Source organism: Balaenoptera acutorostrata, chromosome 10 (genome assembly GCF_949987535.1).
Source record: "Balaenoptera acutorostrata chromosome 10, mBalAcu1.1, whole genome shotgun sequence".
NCBI lineage: Eukaryota > Metazoa > Chordata > Mammalia > Artiodactyla > Balaenopteridae > Balaenoptera > Balaenoptera acutorostrata.
The window spans coordinates 104,401,548-104,413,738 of record NC_080073.1 but is presented as its reverse complement, the minus strand read 5'-3'; positions in this window follow the sequence as shown (position 1 = coordinate 104,413,738).

The following is a 12,191-nucleotide window of genomic DNA, read 5'->3' as shown; positions in this document are numbered from 1 at the left end:
TGTTTCTTCAGCCAATTTTACATCATCCTTTGATTCTGACTCACGGCCTCTTTCTTTTTTCTTCATCCTAAATATGCACCTTCACCAAATCCTGTCTTCTCTTGCTCTACGCAGCTTCCCTCTGGGGCCAGTGCACACCCAGGGATCACTTCCAGGCTCCTGTCTCCTGAATCTGATGCTCTAGTTCCAACTTCTTTCCAGGCTTCCAGTTCCAAATTTCCAGCTGCGGGATGCTTCCACTTGGATGCCCCCCCGCACCTCACACCCAGCAAGTGGAGAACAGCTCGTTATCTGCCCCCCCCCACCAGCTTCTTCTTCCACTCATAGCACCCTCTTACTCCTTGTCACTGGTCTTACAAACCTCAGCCGCCTCTCTCCACCTGCACCCCTCAGCCTATCTGTAGCTAGTATTATGCCTGTTTTCCTTTCTTTGAGCATTAGCGCTCCTTACTTCCCATGTGCTCTGCCAGCCCTGTCTGTCTGGCCCTCCTCACCTCCTGCCCAGACCTCCTGTAGCAGCCCCCCCAACCCATTCCCTTGGCTTCAGCCAATCATTTGTCCAAGCCAGCCTGTGTGCTGCCACCAGACTGACCTTTGACCCAGGCACACCTCTGTTTCAAATCATTCGTCTTCCGCGTTGCCCGTGACTGTCTCTGGCTCTGGCATGCAGGAAATGCCTCACTTCCACCTCAGCTTAACTCTCCCCCTTTATTTTCCACAGGCTCAGCCAAACAAGTCCCACCGCGATCTCCAAGCGTGCTTTATCCTTGTTGCCTTGTGCCTTTGCAACCTCCTCTCTCAAATCCAACTTTATCCACAGCCCCTCTTTATTCTTCAAAGCTCAGCTCGGCGTCCCTCCCTCTCATGAAGTCTTGTCCCATTTCCCAAGCAGAAATAACCCCTTAGAAAGTCTCACTCCTCTGAATCCCCAAAGCTCTTTGAGTTCCGTTTGGATGCTTTCAAGAATTTAATTCAACAAACACATACTGAACACAAATGAAATGAGAGAGTGTTGACCCTGGGTGACAAGGGAAGGGAGTAGAGGAGGGCAGGTCCGCTTCTCTCAGTACCTCAGTTATCAGACCCACAGGCCAACAGCTCCGAGACATAGCAAAGCTATGATGGAGTTGGGAAGAATGTGCCCTTAGAGTTAGGAATTTCTCAGCTTTCCTTTCTCCCCCACACGCCTAGGGCTGGGTCCCTCCTTCCTACAGCAGGGTTTTCAAGCTCCATTGCAAGAAGCCCAGGCTCTGTGAGATCCTGCCAAGGTTCCACAGGGTCACTTCGGAAGTAGAGGTAGGCTTTGAATATTTTCTGAGATTACATCCCTTTACTATGCTTTATATATTGTCATAATACTTCTGAAAGCAATTCCTTTTTCTGCCTTTATCCAGATTATACCTATAAATACCCAGAAAATGCTCATTTTCTCCCAGATACGAAGACTGGGCCAGAGAAGGAACTCAACGGAACTGTCACCAAAAAGAGCAAAATGCATTTCATTTGTCATATTGTGGGTTATGTAATAATGTAAAATGTAAAACAAAATATTATAACTCCTCAGAACCTCTATTCTCAACCTGAATGTATCAGTATTTTCTTTTTATCATGTTTTCTCAGACACCCCCTCGTCTCCTCCACCACAGCTCCACCTGACCAGGTTCCTGGATTAACCACGGCCCCCTGTCCCCTCATAAGACATGCCACAATCCAGAAGCTAGGCATCCGGTCCAGTGGTTAAGACTTCGCCTTCCACTGCAGGGGATGCAGGTTCGATCCCTGGTCGGGGAGCTAAGATCCCACCTGCCTCACGGCCAAAAAATCAAAACATAAAACAGAAGCAATAGTGTAACAAATTCAATAAAGACTTTAAAAACGGTCCACATTAAAAAATAAATAAATAAAAAATATAAACATAGTGTCACAAAATATTTAAAAAAAAAAAGAAGCCAGGCATCAAGGAAGCTACTTGCTGGCTCACCCACATACTCCTTTATTCATTCTTAGTGTGAATTATTGCTTTGAAATTTACATATCTTTACATAAATAAAACATACACACGGAGTTTAATGAATAATCCGAGAGTACACTCTTGTGTAACCCTCCTCGGGGCCTCACTGTCAATACCTGGAAGCCCCCCTTATGTCCCTCCCAATTGAAAACACACCCAACGCCCCTGTATTAGTCTGCCTGGGCTGCTAAAATACCACAGACTGGGTGGCTTAAACAACAGACATCTATTTCTCACCGTTCTGCAGGCTGGGAGGCCAAGATCAGGGTGCCAGCAGGGTCTGGTTCAGGTGAGAATCCGTTCCTGGCTTGCAGACGGCTGCCTTCTCGCTGTGTCCTCACATGGCAGAGAGAGGAAGAGGAAGCAAGCTCTCGGGTCTCTTCTTATAAGCCCGTCATGAGGGCTCCACACGGCCTCACGACCTCGTCTAAACATAATCACCCCCCAAAGGCCCCATCCCCCAATACTAGCACATGGGAGGGTCGAACTGCAACATGAGTTTGGGGCGGGGACACAAACATTCAGCCCATAACACCCCCAGAGGTAACCATCTATGTATACATCGCCAAATGATATACCAGAGCTTAGTTTTACCTGCTTTTCAACCTGAAATAAATGTGATCACAAGGTATTCTTTGTCTTGCTTCTACTGCTCGATATTATGCCCTGAAGATTTACCCCTGTCGTTTTGTGTAAAGTTTGCCCATTTCCATTGTCACAGAGTATTTCATTGTTCCACCGTGTTAGAATTGATGCACCTATCCTACAGGTGTCGAGTGGCTTGGGCTGAGCTGAGTGAGCCAGGCTGCCATGAGCACTCCTGCCCGTATGTACACTCTGCTGCACCTCTGCCGGGGTGTCGCCAGGAATCGACCTGAGAGTGGAAGTGCGGGACCACAGGGTGTGTCTTCCATCTCCATAGACAACACAAGCTGTTTCCCAAAGAGGTTATTAGCAGGTTACAACTTTCCCCAGAGTTTCTGCTGCCCCAAATACCTGCCGACAATTAGTATTTTCAGCATTCTTAGTTTTTGCCTGTCTCATATGTAGTGTTACCTCATTGGGGTTTCGGTTTGCATTTCCCTGATTACTAATGAAGTTGAACCTCTTTTCTGAGTAGCGTCCATTTGGATTTCCTCTTTGGTTTCATGCCTGTCCAAGTGTTAAGCCCATTTTCCTACTGGGTTATTTCTTTTTATGGATTTGGTTAAGTTCTTTATATGGTTGACATCCTACTCCTTTGTCAGTTTTTGTGTCACAAGTATCTTTTCCCGCATTACGGCTTATCTTTTCACTTGTCTTATGATGAAGTGCGCACTTCCGCTTTCTCCCATTGGGCTCTACGCTTGCAAACTAGGAATGGTGTGTGCTCCTAGGGCTGTGCAGCCTGGTTGTTCCAGAACACAACGCATTGAACGCCTTGGGAAAGCTTCATAAAGACCAGCTATTTAAATATGTTTATATGGACAGAGAGTTATACAGACATAGAGATGCGGAATTAGGTGAGGTGCTGCAATTATAAAAGCACTGGCGATAGAGAAGAGTCATAAGAATCTAGGACAGGGCTTCCCTGGTAGCGCAGTGGTTGAGAATCCCCAATGCAGGGGACACGGGTTTGAGCCCTGGTCTGGGAAAATCCCACATGCCGCGGAGCAACCAGGCCCGTGAGCCACAATTACTGAGCCTGCGCGTCTGGAGCCTGTGCTCCGCAACAAGAGAGGCCGCGATAATGAGAGGCCCGCACACCGTGATGAAGAGGGGCCCCCGCTTGCCGCAACTAGAGAAAGCCCTCGCACAGAAACGAAGACCCAATACAGCCATAAATAAATAAATAAATAAATAAATTTAAAAAAAGAGAAAGAATCTAGGAGAACTCTGCCTTCATTTTCATTCACAAGTGTCTCTAAGATCTCATTCCACTGCAAACACCCTGAAACTAGAATCTGTAAATGATATACCTTGGGTGTGGTTTGTGCAAGGGAGACCATGCTGAACTCCACTCGGCAAACCTAAACCCAAAGAAAAAGACCCAAAAACTGATGATTAAATATACATTTAGAAATTTTGAGTTAAATTACAAAATAGTATAGGAGCATCATTTTTAGTAATTCCCCACTTTAACTGATTTTTTAAATTAATTATTCAGTGATTGTTTTCATTCTTCATATCAGCAAGAGGGCCACAAACCAGCAAGAATTATGCTTTATTACCATTATTTTGTATACCAAATTAAAACCATTAACATGCATAAACATTCCAGTATCTGCTTTTTTATTCTGATGAAATATACATAAAATTAACCATTTTATGTGTCCAGTTCAGGTGCGTAAAGTGCACTCACGTTGTACAGCCCCCACCTCCATCCTCTCCAGAACTTTCCATCTTCCCAAACTGAAACTCTGCACCCATTAAACACTAACTCCCCATTTTCTTCTCTCTCAGGTCCTAGTAACCAGCATTCGACTGTCTGTCTCTATGAATTTGCCTGTTCTAAGTACCTCATATAGGTACACATACAGTATTTGTCCTTTTGTGTCTGGCTTATTTCACTGAGCATAATGTCCTCAAGATTGTAGAACGTGTCAGAATCCCTTCCTTCATACTGAATAACATCCCATTGTGTGTATATATCACTTTTTGTTTCCATTCATCCTTCAGTGGACATTTGGGTTGTTTCCACCTTTCAGCTGTTGTGAATAATACTGCTATGGACATTGGTGTGCAACTGTATGAATCTCTGCTTACAATTCTTAAGGGTGTACACCCAGAAGTGGAGTTTCTGGATCATATGATAATTCTATGTTTAATTTTTTGAGGCATGCCATACTTCAGTATTGGTTTTAATGTGAAAGATTTTATAATTTCAGAAGAATTTTAAACTCCCATCAATCCATGGGCTCCAGTCATATATGCCATATTGTTTCTTGGGTTCCTTAGAAACTAGTCTTGGATCATAGGGCAACCTGATGCCAAGCTGGAAGGGATCCTGGAGGTCATCTAGGCCACTCTCCTCGCCTTACAGAAATGAACAGGACAGCCTGGAGAGGTGATGTGACTTGCCTACAGGCACAGTCTCTTGGGAAGACAGTCAGGGCAGAGCCTGGACCACAGAAGGTGGTCCTGAAGAAGCAGGTGCCCCAATCTCTCTAATCACAAGGGACACATGACCCCCAAAGAAGGAAGTGCTCTGCACTGAGCCTGCCTTGCCCAGCCTGGTTGCAAGGCTAAGGCCCTACCCCCCTGCACAAGTGAGCTTCCCCAAGGCCTGGGTGCTGAGCCTGGCGGATGCTCTACTGGCCCCATCAAGCACCACACCCGGGGCCACCCTAGAAGCCTGGTACCAGTCAGCCAGTCCACACCAAGGAGGCCAGGCCCAGCTCAAACCTGTTTCCTTGTTTTCCTTTTGGGTGTCTCCTGCCCTGCCTGCTGGTCTGTATTATTCTTGTCAGTGGCCCACCCTCCTGCTGAGTCTGAAATACGCACACAGGAGCTGGTGGAGGGTTTGCTGCTTCTTCATCACCTATCCCAGTGGTGGCTGAGCTGGCTCCTGGCAAAATGTGGAATAAGGGAAGTTGGCCAGCATTTCCCAATTAATTTTCTCTCCTCCCCACTCAGGCTGTCTTCTCCAGATTCCCATGACCCTGGGCTCGCCCTCAGGACATCAGGAGTTTCCACTGCAGCACCTTTTTCCTCCAAACTCTGCCCCTCGCTGTCAGCGAGCTGCAGTGCACAAAGCAGACCCACACATTTTTTTTCCGATAACAGTAATGGAACTGTCTTACACGTTGTCAAATGGGCTTTGCTGTAGAAAAACAGTTTCTCGTCTGTTATCTCCAATGATCCCAACCACAGTCCTGTAGAAATATGTGGGGAAAAGATGAAAATCTTCGTTTCTTTGATGCGAACACTGATCCTCAGGAAGGTGAGTGATTTGCCCAAGAGCACACAAGTGCGAGTCCAGACCTCAGAGCACATTCCTGCTTTAGCTCGGGGCTCCGGAAGAGGCAACACCAGATGAGAGACAAATGGATGAGTCCTCGTAGGGTGCAAACCTTCCAACCCAGGGCTCTTGGAGATGCAATGATCTGGCAAAGGAGCGGCTCTCAAAGGTGGGAGTGTCGGGGACCTGGGAAGACTAGAGGGACCCAGTGGGGGGGCCTTTCTATATGGCCTTTAAATCCCATGGTGATGGCAGCCGCCTAGGACTCAGGAGGTCAGAACCCTGCCATGGGGCAATAGTAACAGCGTCTTGGGATCGTGCCTGGGCCCCGAGCAGGGTGGCTGCAGACCCCTGGAACACCTAGATGAGGGGCCCAGGTTGAGGAAGACACAGGACTGCAGGTGCAGAGCTAACACTCCTGGGCCGAGCGTGTCCCTGCAGGCTGCAGGGCTGTGCACCTGCCTGCTTGGAGACAGTCCAACTCCAGCCCCCAGCCCTCCCTATGAATGTGCAAAGCAGTGGAGGAGAGAAGTGGCCGCGAGAAAGTGCAAAGGGAGCCGAAGTCACAGCTCCTCTCCAAAATCCTCTCCCTGATGCAGCAGAACACAGAGATGCAGGCGAGGCACCCAGGTGAGCCTGGATGCAGGGCCTGACAGCGGCCCATCTCAGCAGGAGGGCCCTATTCCTCAGAAGGGCACCTCGATGCTCTGGGGAAGTAAGTGCATGGCTTCGGCTTAAACCACGGCCTTGAGTCTCCCTAGCTGGATGGATCGGAATGAGGATAACACTCCCGGAGAACGTCGTGAGGGTGGATGGAAGCAGTGGGTACCAGAGTGAGGTGCGCTGGGGGAACCTTCTTTAAGAAGACTGTTAAGACGGCTGGCCTGAGTTAAAACAAAGTCCCCCTGGGAGGGATAACTGGCCACAGGTGAACAGGGACTCCAATTTTTCCGATTAACCTCCAGGCAATTGCACTTGCACCTGGGGTGCCTTAAAATACTGACGCCAGGCCCTCCCTCAGAGACCCTGATGTAGTCATCTGGGTGGGGGTCCCCCCATCAGGACCAAGAAAAGCCTCCCCAGATGGTTCTAACGTCCAGCCAACAGTGAGGACCACTGCCCCATGGGAACAGCCTGCAGGATGGAACATTCTGAAGGACAGGAAGGTGGGAAGCACAGGCTGGGGCGCGGGGGGCACACAGGGGAGGGCCTGGCAGAGAGGAGATAGGTTGGGGGGGCACCTTGAGGGGAAGGAGGTGGCAAACGGAAGCCCAGGGGCACCCAGGCCCACTCCCCTGCGGCCTTGCTGGGACCTCCAATGCTTTTCCAGGCACTTAATGATGGGGGGGTGGGGACACTGGCATTTGAGTGTCCATGAAAAAAATATGTATATATTAATTTTCTTCTTATATACAAGAGAATGCCATCAATTTATGCCCATTTGGATGCTGGCACATTAAAGAATGAAAGAATAGTTCTATGTCTCACACTCATACAGCACTTTTACATACGAAGAACTTTTACATTGGTTATCTCAATCAAATCTACTAGTTGCCCTGGGAGAGAGACAGGACACACACCAGTATCCCCATTTTTCACAGATGAGGAAACAGGCTCAGAATCAGACGACGTGCTTAGTTCCTTAAATGTTCAGGGGCAGAGCCCAGCTGGAATTCAGCCTCTCGATGCTCTTGTGCTTTCACCGAGGCCAAAGTGCTCCTGGGGTTACGTGTCTCAGTGATCTCTTCCAAGACTGGACCACAATGTGACCAAGCTCATTCATGCAGCTCAGAGATTTAGCCTCGTCTGACCCAGGACTTTGAAGTTTTCACAGGGAATATAGTTGAGTATGTTCAATTATTTGATACATTTGTACACACACCAAGAAGAATGTGTCTAGCAAGTTATTCAGAAACTTTTAACTAAATTATCCCAACACCTAGACAATGCTTTCCTCGGTAATGCGATCTATTTATAATCAATACAGAGTGACAATAATTGAAGATTCTCGTATAAGATAACTTATTGTACCTATGTCTATTTCATTTTTACATTTTGCCCCAATTACCCAATTTCATTTACAAATAAAGTATTTTATAATATTTGTGTTTGGCTTATGTATTAATTCTTTATTTGTAAAAATGGAAAGATTCTGCGAGTGTTTTGTCTCTCAGCTAAACCCTTCTACGGAAGCTGGGTTGTTTCGGTCATGGGGGCCATGAGTGGGGACAGAGGCTCTTAACTTTTTTGGGTCAGGGTGGCCTTTGGCTGAATGGTGAAGCCTACAGTCTCCTCAGAATAGTGTTTTTAAGTGTATAAAAGAAAATATAAAGGATTACAAAGGAAACTGATGAGGTTGAAATACAGTTATCAAAATATTAAAACAGATCTGTGTTATGTGTTTGCTTGTTAACCCATTAAATAAGATCTAGTGTCGAGTCTCACGCCCACTATGATTTTGAGATGGTGATGATTTATAAATGATGTCCCAAGAGACCTGCAGTAACTGTAGTATGAGGTGGAAAAATCTGACAAAGTCACAGTACTAGTGATATTACTTTGGTTTGTTGCCTACACTCAAAAATGAAGGAAATGCTAAATTTCAATTAGAAATAGTACAAATAAAGATATAATTTTTTACTCATCCAAGGGCACAAACCCCTTGATAGCACGTTAAGAACTCTTGACCTATGGGTTGGACCACGTACCTGGTGAGTGAATCCTAATTACAAGTTCCTGGGACAGCATTTCCCAAAATGTGTTTGCTGGACCACCAGTTTTAGGAAATTTTAATGGCTGTCTGTTGTGGGTTGAATTGCGTCCCCCGAAAGGTATGTTGACATCTGTACCCCTGGTACTTGTGACTGTGACCTTTTTTGGAAAAGGGGCCTTTGCAGATGTGATCAGGTTAAGATGAGGTCGTATTCAATTAGGGTGGTCCTAATGCAGTGTGACTGGTGTCTGTGCAGCCGTCCTGGGAGAGGAGAGACGCAGAGACACACAGGGAGATCGCACGCGTGACAGAGCAGAGACTGGAGCGATGCATCTACAAGCTGTGGACCCCCAAGGGCTGTGGGCAACACCAGGAGCTGAACAAAAGGCATACACAGCCCTGCCAATACCTCGATTTTGAAGTTCCGGCCTCTCAAACCATGAAAAAAAATAATTTCTGTTGTTTAAGCCACCCAATTTGCGGCATTTTGATACAGCAGCCCTGGAAGGTTGATACACTGTCCTTAGAAAAAACCATCTGAGATCAAAAAGTTGGGAATCCATGAGCACTAAGTTTCCCTTCTGGAGGTACACAATGCACCCCAGAATATCAGAGATTCTGAGGAAGATGCTCGGCAAAGTACTGGTTTAACCTAGAATGCCCTCCGAGTTCATTTAGCCAAAAACCAGTTATTTGTGGCACAGCTAAATAATGATGTTTAGTGGAATACCAGATGTCCCAGGAGCACAAAAAAACAATGATCAAATTTATAAAGGACCAAAAACCATATAGAGAAGTGTAGAGAAACGTGCACTGACCATAAGTAGAATCCCAGAAGCATAGAACAGACAGATGCCTTACAGGTCAGTTCACTATGGCCACTCAGTTTTGCAAATAAGGAACCTGAGGCTTAGCTAAAAATGTGTTTGCCAAAATGCAGATGACACAGCCCTAGTGTGCATAATTGGAAGACAGAGTTATCATTAAACTCTGAATTCTTTCAGTTGCGAGTCATGGGAATTTCTTTCTGAATAAACCAAACCCATCCTACATAAAAAGCTCTGCTCTACCTTCCTAACAAGTTAACTGAATTTTTACTCACGGAGGTGCCATTCTAAGCCCCCCGTAGGGCCCACTAGGGGAGCTATCTGAGGCCAGCCACGCTCCAGCGATGGGACCCCCTCACCAGTGTCCAACAGGAGGCTCGCAGCCGCCTCCTGGCAGGTGAGCCCTTGGCTTGAGTACAGGGAGAGCGGTTGAGAGCCCAGCGCCGGTGTGAGCTCATCTAGGAAGTCGTGGGGCTCTGGGTGCTTCGGGATGTGACTGGGCGGGCACAGTGTTAAAGGTCAGAGCCTGGGACCAGGACCCTTGTCCCAAGCAGTGACTGGTCCAGGGAGCACGCTTAGGAGGAAGGGAGGGAAGCAGGAGACGGAGGGGACAGTCGGCCCTGAGACGCTTCCACGCTAGGACCCCTCGTGTTAATAAACCTCTGCTCGTGCATTTGCCCAATTCTAGTTTTTATGCCACCAAGTCGTGCTGCGTTCAAGCTGTCCAGGCTGGGGAAAGATTATCAAACATCCAGAAATTTTGTAAGCCGGTTGTTAAACTACTGGTGGTTTGAAACTGGTCACAGTGGGAGTATTCTGACACCATGGCAATCAGCAGATGTTACAAATCAGAGTCGTTGTGCATTTTCCCCGGAGAGCTGACCTCCTGCACGCCTCTATCCCTTGGCTTATGGAAGTCTTTGCTCCCCTCCAGCAGGCTCTGCAACGTTGGAACTGGGCTTGTGGACACTGCCCGGGCCCTGTCTTTCTAACTCTAGCTCGCTGGGTCTGTAATTTTGCCGTGGGAATCAGGGTTCTTCAGCCTGGGCTCTGACCACGTGGAGTACCAAGAAAAATGAAGCCTTTATTGCCAGAAAAGGGACCCTGCGAGATCTGGGGTGCAGCACCTTCAAAACGCCGCGCCTCCAGGGCAGCAGCACCAGAAGCTTTTCAGCTTAATCACTCTGTGACCAATCTCAAGCGGTTCACAAAAGCACCTCATAACCAGAAAACAAAATGCAGAAAGCACCGTCCTCCTCTGTCTGTGTTCCTGCCGTGCGGCCATGGTCCTTCTGTCAGCTGCCCCCACTTGGAGCCCTTCCAGCCCTGGTGGGAGTGTCCTGATTTCGCTCCAGATGGTGGGAAGCCTGGCCAGCGGTGCGAGGTTCCAGCTTCCGCCAAGCGGTAAGAATGAATGACTCTAATGTGTGTCTCTTTAGCCACTTGACTCACTGCCCCTTCCTTCATTCTTGACATTCGGCCAAGATACCCTCCTGCTTTTCTAATCATCCCTCTGCAACAGCCTTGGAAATCAGCTGTCTCCCACTCACCAGAACACATACATCAAATATGCCAGATGAATGGAAAAGAGTACTTATTTAGTTCCCTTTTCAGGTAAAATGTGCAGGAACAAGGAGCCAGTTAGACCTGTTGAAACTTCCTGCAGGCTGGTCATTTGTGAGTCATATTTACATGACCCTGAATTGCCTGGTTTGGGTTTAATTGCACAGTTTGGCCTGCTGCCTCTATGGCTGGCTCCATTTGGTCACGGAGGCCACGAAAATAATGCTCTGCTGCCACTGCAGATCAGATCAAGGGGCAGCAAAATGGAGAGGAAAGCAACGGGCCAAATTAACCAACAAAACGACCAATTTGATGCTGCATGGGAAATGCAACCTACGCAAATCTGGGGAGACCGATTCATTTGAAACATGAAATTGTTGATACTTGACTACATTAACCTGTTTAAAAATGGAAGTTTTGCACAGTTCAACCTCATAGTTACATCCCCTTGATTTTCAAGTCATCGCTAATTGGACACCTCAGGATTGCTCGGGCTGGACGTGGGAGAAGCCCTGCCAGTCAGGAGGAGAAACAGTCTATCTCTTGCTCTGGTTCTGACACGTTCTTCTTCTCAAGTACAGTTTAGAGGGGAAAGCTCTGGTTTAAGGGTCGGGAGGCCTATATTTCAGCCCCAGCTGACTTCCTATACGGCCACGGACAAGCGTTTCTCCTCTAAGCCTCGTTCTTGCCAACTGCAGCAACCCCATAAACATTCTCGTGACACCCAAATGAGACGACGGATGGGAACACGGTGTTTTAAAGTGAAAATTACTACACAGATCATTTATAAAGGCTGCACACATTAACCCTATTGATATGTGAGTGTGTGTATACTCCCTCCAGAGAGAATAAATTTTGAATGCAATCGTTTAACTGATTACCTCTTTGTTCCAGTGTCTTTCCTGATAGCAAACAATGCCAAAGCAGTAACAAATTGCCACTGTATTTTCCATTACTCATCAGAGTGTAAAGGTTTGATAAATAGCGAGAAAACACATGGGCTCTTGGGGGTGGGAAATCCGTGTTATTGACAGTAGCAAATTACATTTCTTTGAAAACGATGGTGTCACGGTGTTTAGAGATTATTTGCTTGACTGCCGAGACCGAAGGAAACTCCAAGGAAAGTCTGAAGGCCCC